Genomic DNA, 9,797 nt, shown 5'->3' on the forward strand with positions numbered 1-9,797 from the left:
GCTATACCGCTCGGCTTGGTTCTATTAGTGACCTGTTCAGATCGAGTCATCGAATCCAGTTTAATATTTCGACCCGAGCCAAATTGAATTGGAGGAAATAATGAAATAGTACCGGAGATCAACTCCTACTATCAGGGGCTAGTTGTACAGGAGATCTCTGTATCCTTCCAGTACGTGACTCAAGTAAATTACAAACGAACGGCTCAGATTAATCTTAATCAGACTAAAGTAGTCAATCCGGTGCCTATAGAAACTATAGGAGTCCGTTTTCTAATTCGTGTCGCGTTAAAAGAAAGAATATAGACCGTCCGTTTGTAATTTGCTTGAGTCAGTTATACCTGGTTATACCTGGGGTGATCCGAATTCGATCAACTCCTACTCTTTCAATTATGTTTGGATGTAGCGAGAATAGTGAGAATAGCGGGAGCAGCAAAAACAGTGCTATTCTGATCCATCCAAACATACTCAGGAACAACGAGAATAGCGCTGTTCTCGCTGTTCTCGCTATTCCTATAAAAACATGGAATAACAAACTACTCTCTCAAATGTTCAATCGCTGTTCTCGCTATTCTAAATGTTCAATCCAAACAACATTCCGAATAGCTTTGAGTTAGCGCTATTCTTAAATAGTAGCTATTTTAACTATTCTTAACCTACTATTCTCAACAGTAGCTATTCTCTAGTGCATCCAAACGTTTAGATGAGAGCTAGAATAGTGAAATTTGAAAATAATAAATAAGAATAGAGAAAAAATAGTGATTTTTAAATTAGTGTGAAAATGATGCTATTTGGCCTCTGCCATAAGAAAAAAGAAAACCCTAGCCGTCTCCGCTATCTCCTTTCTTCCATCTCGCACCGTAAGCCTCCTCAGCCCCATCCATCTCCTTCCTCTCATCTCTCCGCTAGCAAGCCTCCTCAGTCCCGTCCTCGCCTCTTCCTCCTCTTCTTCTCTGTCTTTTCCATTCCCTCCTCCGCCCTCTTCCACTCTCATCCACCCGGCTTTCTCTTCAAAAAATCCTAGCCACCAGCAAGCGCTACTCGTTCCTACCCCCTACCACAGCACCTATCCGTCGAGAGAAGAGAAAGTTGACGATTATAACTCTAGTTGTCACATCTCTTGTCTATCGGCACCTTCTCTTCCTTCACCATTGTTGGGAGAACTAAGGACAGTTGACGACAATAGCCTTAGTCGTCGGCTCTCCTCTCTCTTTGCACTTCTACCACCGCGGCACCTTGCATTCTCCGCCCGCAACTCAAAAAGAAAAAGAAAAAGAAAAAGAAAAAGAAAAAGAAAAAGAAGAAGAGAGATGTCTTTTTTCCTTTGATCGCTAGCCAACCAATACTGAAGGTTATTGGTGTATACCACTAAAAGATATGATTTGTTTTTTTTTGTTATTTTAGTTGTTTGTTTTGTTAGATGTTGATATTTTTTTAGATGTTGATGTAGTTTGGATGATGTTTTGGATGTAGAACGATGGATGCATTTTACGTTTTAATTAATAAAAATTATACTTGATAGCTACTGTTAAGGTTTAAAAAAAAAATGGTGCTATTTGGATTAGTAAAAATGTTGTTTGGATTGTACATTTGGAATAGTTAATAGTTGTAACCGATAAATAATAGTGTTAATAAGGTGTTAATTAAGAGAAAATATAGACAAGTGGGGTCAAAACGAATTGTTACAACGTGGAGATAACATAAAATAGTGTCAATTTTGTCATTTCGGGAGTGTGTGGACGAAAATCTGATTAAAAAAATATTTTTCCCTCTCCATTTTCTAATAGTAGTTATTCCAACATTTATAAGGAATAAAAAATAGCAGTTACTCTAACTATTTCAAATAGTAAAAATGTTGTTTGAATGCACATTACTATTCGAAATAGCCGCTATTCTAAATAGTCTCTATTCTTGACACATCCAAACATACTATAGATTAATTACGATTGAATAAAATTGACTATCAACAATGGTGTTGGGGTAAAACTTGTGTTAAAAGAAACTACAGTATGGATTATAAATTATCGCTTGATCTCATCTTCCAACGAATTCACATCCCCTCTTGTTATTTGACTGAGGACAATAGAAATGGACAGTCCAGGATCAATTTTTTTTAACTTGGCACGAATCTCAAAACACAAATAATACTGCCTGCTGCACTATTCTCGAGTAAGCACCAGCTGAGAAAAAAATCTGGACCAGCCGTTTCAATTTGCTTGAGTTAGGTACCTGGGAGGATACAGATACCCTCTTCCAACCAGTGTTGTAAATAACGGTATGCGTCGTCGGACGGACAGGGTATACCACCAAACGATTAATCGAGAATAATCGAAAATAATTAGTCAATTAGTCAAAAAAATCGCTAACGGTTTGATTACCGTCAACAACTAATCAGCCGATTAATCGGTCTAAACGGACGCTGTTTTACAGCACTGCTTCCAACAGAAGATGTTCGGAAACAAAACCGGAATCGTTCAGTTTACAACAAATGGAGGGAAGATGTGCTATTAATAAAGGAAACTCAACTGCCAGCTGCTCACCAATGCAGTTGTGGCCCTTGTGGGGTATTGGCACCATACACAAGATGACGTGGACGTTTTTCAGTACACGTGTACGGCTGTCTATTTGTCTCCAACTGCTGACTGATGTTCTGTGGTCATTTTTGTGGCCTTTTGGTCCATAATTACAACCGAGATAATTATTTGATGAGATATAAAATTCGTAATTTAAATAAGATATGATTTTAAAATAATTTATTGTCATATACTGTATATAAATATTTAAAAGTTGGTATTTTTAAGAAAGAAAATAAATTTAGTGAACTATTTGTGAATAATTTGTAAAGTTACGGAAAATTCGGAAATCGTTTAATTAATTAATTAATTTATTGAAAAAAATACAAAAAATATTACTATGTTATGTTCTATATAAGTTTACCATTATACGAGTTGGGCGCATAGCCTTCCCAACAGGCAGGGATAGAAATAAATGAACTCTCATATAACTAAAGGCGCATTTAAACAGAAGAAATGAGGTTAATTGATTTTTATTTTATTTGTAGACTTTTTATATTTATGTATGATTTTCTATACGATATAGAATAAAATGTTATGGTACTGTAAAATTAACTTTCATTTTCAATATGAAAATTTTATATAATTGTCTCACTTAGTTTGAAAGTTTGATCCCATCCCTTCCTATAACGCCAAAAAGGGAAAAAAACAAAAAAAGTAAATAAAATGTAATTGAACTCAATTAAGATTCTTGTATGAACAATACAAAGAGGTCTACTATATGAATAATAAATTATATCACTCAAATTAATGTTTTCCTTTCATAAATAGCAAGACATAACTTTTGTTCAATTTTTTTTTTTTTTGAAAAAGTAGTTGTTCACCGATTTCATTAGAAATCAAAATAGTGTTATGCTTCTAACTCCAAAAATCTGGAGAGAGAAGCAATTACAAAAACTGATACTTACCAGTAACAACAACACAATCAACAAAACAATAATATTAGAATCAACAAAATAAAACAAAGCCACATAAGCTAATGCACAAAATAAAGCCATTGAAAACACAAACCCAAGACAAAGCCACTTGAAACCTACACTAGAGTAATCAACATAAAATATGTCAAGCAAGCAATTCATCAAGGAACCCTAACCAAGCATATGGGTTGAACCGTCTACCTCTAAATCCATAATTGGTGCCTCTACCGCTGAATCCTCCCCTTGAAGTGTGGTACCTGTGTTCCTATAACATTAATGACCTGAGAAGGCATTTCATTAGTGTCCAATGGAATGATTAATGACAATTTAAGCATTGATCCATTATTTAAAATCTTACACCAAAAAGTAGTTAAGGATATAATCCTTGAACCTACAGCATGGATAGTAGGCATAGTGGATTGTTGAAAACAAAGCTTGTTTCGTTCAAGCCAAAGACACCATAAAACAACACCTCTAACAAGTTCAATTAATTGGTTATCTTTTAATGGTATAGGAGCATTTAGAAACCAAATATCCTCCATTGTTATGCCTTCAAAAATGAAGTTATTATGATTAACAATCCATGTCTATATTGTAAAAGAAAACCACAATCAAATTTTAATTTGTATGGTGCATGGAACAATCAAATAAGAAAAGTAATGTCCTCTTTTCCTCATCTATTGTTACAAACTGTCCAAGTCACAATAGTTGATTCTCAATATTGTAGAGAAACATAATGAAAAAAAGGCTACCCATTAAATAGAATGTGCATGCTTTAAACGCTGCACTGCAAAGTAGTAGCCTCCTAGATTCAATTGTAAATGTAGATCCGATTCTTATCTAAAATAGTGAGTGCGTATACTACTATGAGATAATTGATCTTCTCAGATTATCACACAAATCGGTGTCAAAATTTTGTACGATGTCAATCTAGATGCATGAGAGACAATTTTAATAGAGAATGAATTGTTTTAAGATTATTCGTATTTTTAAAATCTGAACGATCTGAATTTTTATAAATTAACTCAAATTTTGAATATTTTATGATAATTCTAAAATAGTACGGTGCAAATATGTGAGCAGAAACGTGACAAAAAAAAATCGGTTTCCGGTTATAACATTCACTATAATTAATATATACGAGAAGGGATCGATCTGTGTATGAAGAATATGCATAATACCAAACGCATTACGCATTCGGCTTTCCCATCATGCATGGCAGATTGACAGTGTACATTAATGCATCTGAAACAATAAATTAAATGTTAGGTACGTAGTTGGGAATCAAGACTGGTGACAAATTAATGACCATATATGCTTCTCTTTGGAAAAAAAAATTGTCCTATTTAAACATCATTTTTCTTCTACGCAATTATTTTCTAAGAAGATGTCTAACTATATATATACCTTCTCCGAAGTACTACATACTACGAATTAAAATCGCCTTAAGCTGATTCATTAGTTTGCTCTAAGATCCATGCATGCTAACTTAATTTTAAAAAATCTCTCGAAATATCAATAGTGCGGAAAACGATGCATATTCTTGATAATACTATGCTTAATTTTCTGATTGCATGTCTCTTGCCTAATTGAATTTTCTGATAGCAAATGAAGAAAATAGTCCTCAAGTAGTTCAAATAACACTTAATATAATGTGAATAATGTGGCCTGGTTAAGATTGTGACAGAGGCACATAGCACCTAGCTAGCAGATTTGAACATTTCATACTATATACTTCTAGCCTGCTACATGAATACAGATACGAACGTTACATTTAATGCAATCTTTTTGTAAAACTAACATGTGGTGCATTATATGTTATATATATACATATTATTTTAGACGTATCCTAGCTATGAAATCAAATCATGAAACAGCACAATTTATTCCTGATAGTGAGTTTTCACAGATATATGGTTAGTTATTAGTTGAGTTATTAAACAGAATTTGACGCATATGGTTGCCTAATTAATAACTCTCCAACTGTTTGTGTACATACATTTGGAAAGTTCTATGAGAGAATTAAGAAAAAAAAAAAATCAAAACCAATGATTATGTAAATTATATTTTCTCATAAATTGTTGGTAAAAGTTATGTTTTGTATTTTTTGAGTAAATGTTGGAGATCAAGTCATGCATCCAACTATTTAATATCTATAAGAAATCTTCCATTTAGGTTTCGATTCTACAACCTCTCCGTGTTTTGCATTTGTAATGAATCCAATAATTAATTTGACGACTCAATTCATGATATCTACGTAACTTGAATTAGAAATTAACAAAATAATTTCAAAATAAGAGTTCGGTGTCTGATATATTAGTTTCTAATTTACTTGTGGTTCTCATACAAGGGACACAATTCAAGCGGGTGGTTGTTTGGTAGGGGTAAAGAAGGTACCGTTTTTGTTGTGGTGCTTTGTCTGTGGCCATCAGTATAACTTGTGCTTGCTTTTTTTGCAAAGTTTCATTAATTATATGTTCTTTCAAATGTCGACGATCCAACAAGAAAAAAGTCCTGTTTTCTAAAATAGAAATCCACAAGAAGAATATATTTTAAATTATATGCTATCAATATTTTTTTTAAATCAAATGATAAAGATATAAAAGTAATTGTGTGAGGCTATGGTAATATGCATTTTATGGATTGATGAATTCATATCTTCATTTTTAAAGTATATATGATCTCCAAATGAAAAGGTATTTGGAGTTCTAATTTTATTTATTTTAGAATTTCTTTTTTTTTAATAGGTAGAAAAAAAATCAATTGATTTAAAAATTATGAACCATCCAAAAGTAATGATTTTCTAATGATCTAAAAAATAGTATTTTTTTTTAAAAGTATAAAATTTGATCTCGAAATACTTTTTCAGATATAAAAACAAAAATTAATTCATAACACGGGTCGATCCTAATATGCATATAATTACCATAGCCTCACTCAAAGTAATTTACTATATTTCATATTTAATAGTTAAAATTGTTTACTAAATTTATAAGTTACAATTAAAAAGAACACAGTATTCTCTCTAACTTTATAGGATTATCAAAACTAATTACTGTTTTTTTCTTTCATAAAATATGATATACTGAAATATTACTCTTAATGACTTATATGAGCTAAATGAGTTAAATTCAGTAAAAAAAAATTCTAAATGATATATGTGGAGAAAATATTTTCTCTACACAAGAAAATATGCTTATTAAGAATACCAGTGTCCCTCATATTATATATATGAGTAATGATATATGTGGGCCCCTTGATGGAGTAATAAAGTATGCATGCAATTATGATTAAGAAATTAATTATTATTTACTGATTACTTGAAATCAAGAAAATAATAAATTTACAAGGATGGCATTCTCCTACTTTGAATTTATTCATGATATTATGTGACATGTGAATTGACACAGACAAGCAAGTATTGCTTTAGGATCATGGTACTGTAGTGGACATATCATCTATGTCATCTTGGTAATCATAATGTATATTGCTATATACCACTATGATTTATGAAATTAAAAATAGTTTTAATTCTTGCCAATGTGATATAAATTTTATTGGGTTACACCAAAAGAAATTTAATTGGAGAAAATTATTTTAGTATCATCATATGATTATAAAATAAATATCATGGAAATGACAACCTTAAATCTAAATAAATTTATGTACATGTGAGACATGACATATAAATTTGTATCTCAACATAACGTGAGGAAATTAAATTCATTGGTCCAATTATAATTTATTTGTGGATAATTGATAAATAAATGAAAAAAAGTAAATAAACAAATATTAGGACCACTTGACATATTGATTAAGTCAATAAGTTTGTCTATTGGTCCATTAGCCCAAAAGTATCACTCATAAAGGGAACCCTAACTTTTGAGTATAAAACCATATCATCTAAGACAATTGAGGCGGCCACCATCTCTCTCTCTTCCATTCTAGCTCTCATGTGGTGAGAAAAAAACTCTATCAATCTCATCTAATAGTTAGCTTGAAGAAAAAGTAAAGTCACTGATTTAAGGGTTTGAATTTAAGTAGTACCTCTAGCAAGGAAAACTTGAATTCTCTTTTTGAATCCTTAGTGGATACTAGTGGAGATTTTCTTGTTTGGAGACATCAACTCTACATCTCAAGTTCTTACTTCTTAGTTTAGAGATCAAGATTTGAGATATAAAATTTAAACAAGTTAAATTACTAAATAAGATTCATTGTTAGTCAAATAAATATATTTATATACATTTCTTTAAGTTAATTTTTTAAAATTTGTTCTCGCATGAAACCTGTATTTTCTACATTACTGACCTAAGGCCTATGACCGTAACCAATTTGAAAGAAACAAATACCCATTTCTCCAATTATTTTATCATGATGTAATTTGAAACAACTCAAGTCTTAAATAATATAGCCCTTAACCAATATGAAAGAAACACTTACCTATTTTTCCAATTATTGTATCATGATGTAATTTTAAACATCCAACCCGTCTTAATTAGATAAATTGACATCATATTGAAACATACTAACTTTGGGTGATGCAACCTCAAATTTGAAACAACTCGAATCTAAATAAACAATGATCCCAGACAAGACAAATCTAAATTGTTCAAGATCAGATTGATTCGAACTTGAGACAAATGAAACCAAAATTTAATAATCGGAGCACTGAAAATACCCAAAACCGATTTTATATTTCCAATTATATTCATCCTGTATTTCCTTTCTTCACTTAAATTTAATTGTGTTAAAACCAGAGACTCAAATTCCCAATTATCCCATTATTATGAATTCTTGACAATGATGGCCAGGCATGCCTATTTTACTCCTTTTTGGTTGCAGATCACTTCGGTGGTGATCAACTGATCATTGATCGAGCTTTTTATTATTATTGTTTTTTTACTTTATCTTACAAGGAGGATCATATCCTATGTTACTTGGATACTCCTAATTGGAGTCCGTACCCGTGTCAGATACGTATCGGATACTGATATGCACCTGATACGACCACGATATGTATCCGATACACTAGCTGGCGTATCGGCCTACGTGGCGTATATTAATATCTACTCTTATATTAAGCCTTTAGTATTTTATAGCTTGATTCAGTTTTTATAATATATTCATCTTTTTAATTATATTTTTTATGATTAGTTAAATGTAATATACAGATTATAAAAAATTATATATATATATATATATAGAGGTAGGCTAATATACAATCGATTGTTCCTGAGGTCCCGTACAACCAAGTCATTTTCCAATTTTTAATGTCCAAATGATCGATCCAAACCGTTCATCTTGTTCTCCATATTAATATGTGCTTGGAGACCAAATTTTACATTTTTCTGAATTTGTTTACTATTTATTAAGCCACTTTGAAAATTGCTGATCCAACGGTAGCTTCTGGTTTTATTGTTTTGTTAAGCAACCATTGGATCAGCGGTTTTCAAAGTGGCTTAATAAATAGTAAAAAAATTCAGAAAAATGTAAAATTTTGTCTCCAAGCACATATTAATATGGAGAACAAGATGAATGATTTGGATCGATCATTTGGACTTTAAAAATCAGAAAATGACTTGGTTGTACGGGACCTCGGGAACAATTGATTGTATATTAGCCTACCTCTATATATATATATATATATAATAGACGTATCGTATCATTGATTTTTGAAAATTGCCGTATCGTTGTATCCGTATCGTATCCGATACGATACCCGTACCCATATCCATCCAACATAGATCATATCCATACTGAACCTGGATCTGTACACGGTATAAGAACTTTTATATATACGAATGACATAACTATATTTTTTGGATGCTTCAGCTTTATTTTCTATTCCAAAATTTCAAATAGAGGGTAGCCTCTACGGAAATACTTGACACTAGCTAATACATTCCCATTTAAGTGAATCATCTGATATACATTTAAAAGGAGTTCCTGTTTTGGAGGTGGAAACTCCTCCGATTGATCTCGGACTTTCATTCCAATATAAGACAATTTATATGCAACCGATGAATGAGTTGATACTTTCTGCGCTTGGTTATGTTTTGCTGAATCAACAATTCAACAAGTTTCTTTCTATTTTGAGAAGAATAAGAATGTTGGGTTGGACCAATGCTTTTCGAAGCAAAGCAATGCAGACCAGATTCATATTCTAAATTTTTTGAATTTTTACCATTCTCTTGTTTTAGGGAATAATGAATTCAATATATATTTATGAATTTTTTGTTTTTTTGCTTTGTTGACCACAGTATATCCGTTGGTATTGCTATGGTTACTCATTAGGACCTAATAAAAGAGA

Source organism: Carex rostrata, chromosome 30 (genome assembly GCF_964058835.1).
Source record: "Carex rostrata chromosome 30, lpCarRost1.2, whole genome shotgun sequence".
NCBI classification, from domain to species: Eukaryota; Viridiplantae; Streptophyta; class Magnoliopsida; order Poales; family Cyperaceae; genus Carex; species Carex rostrata.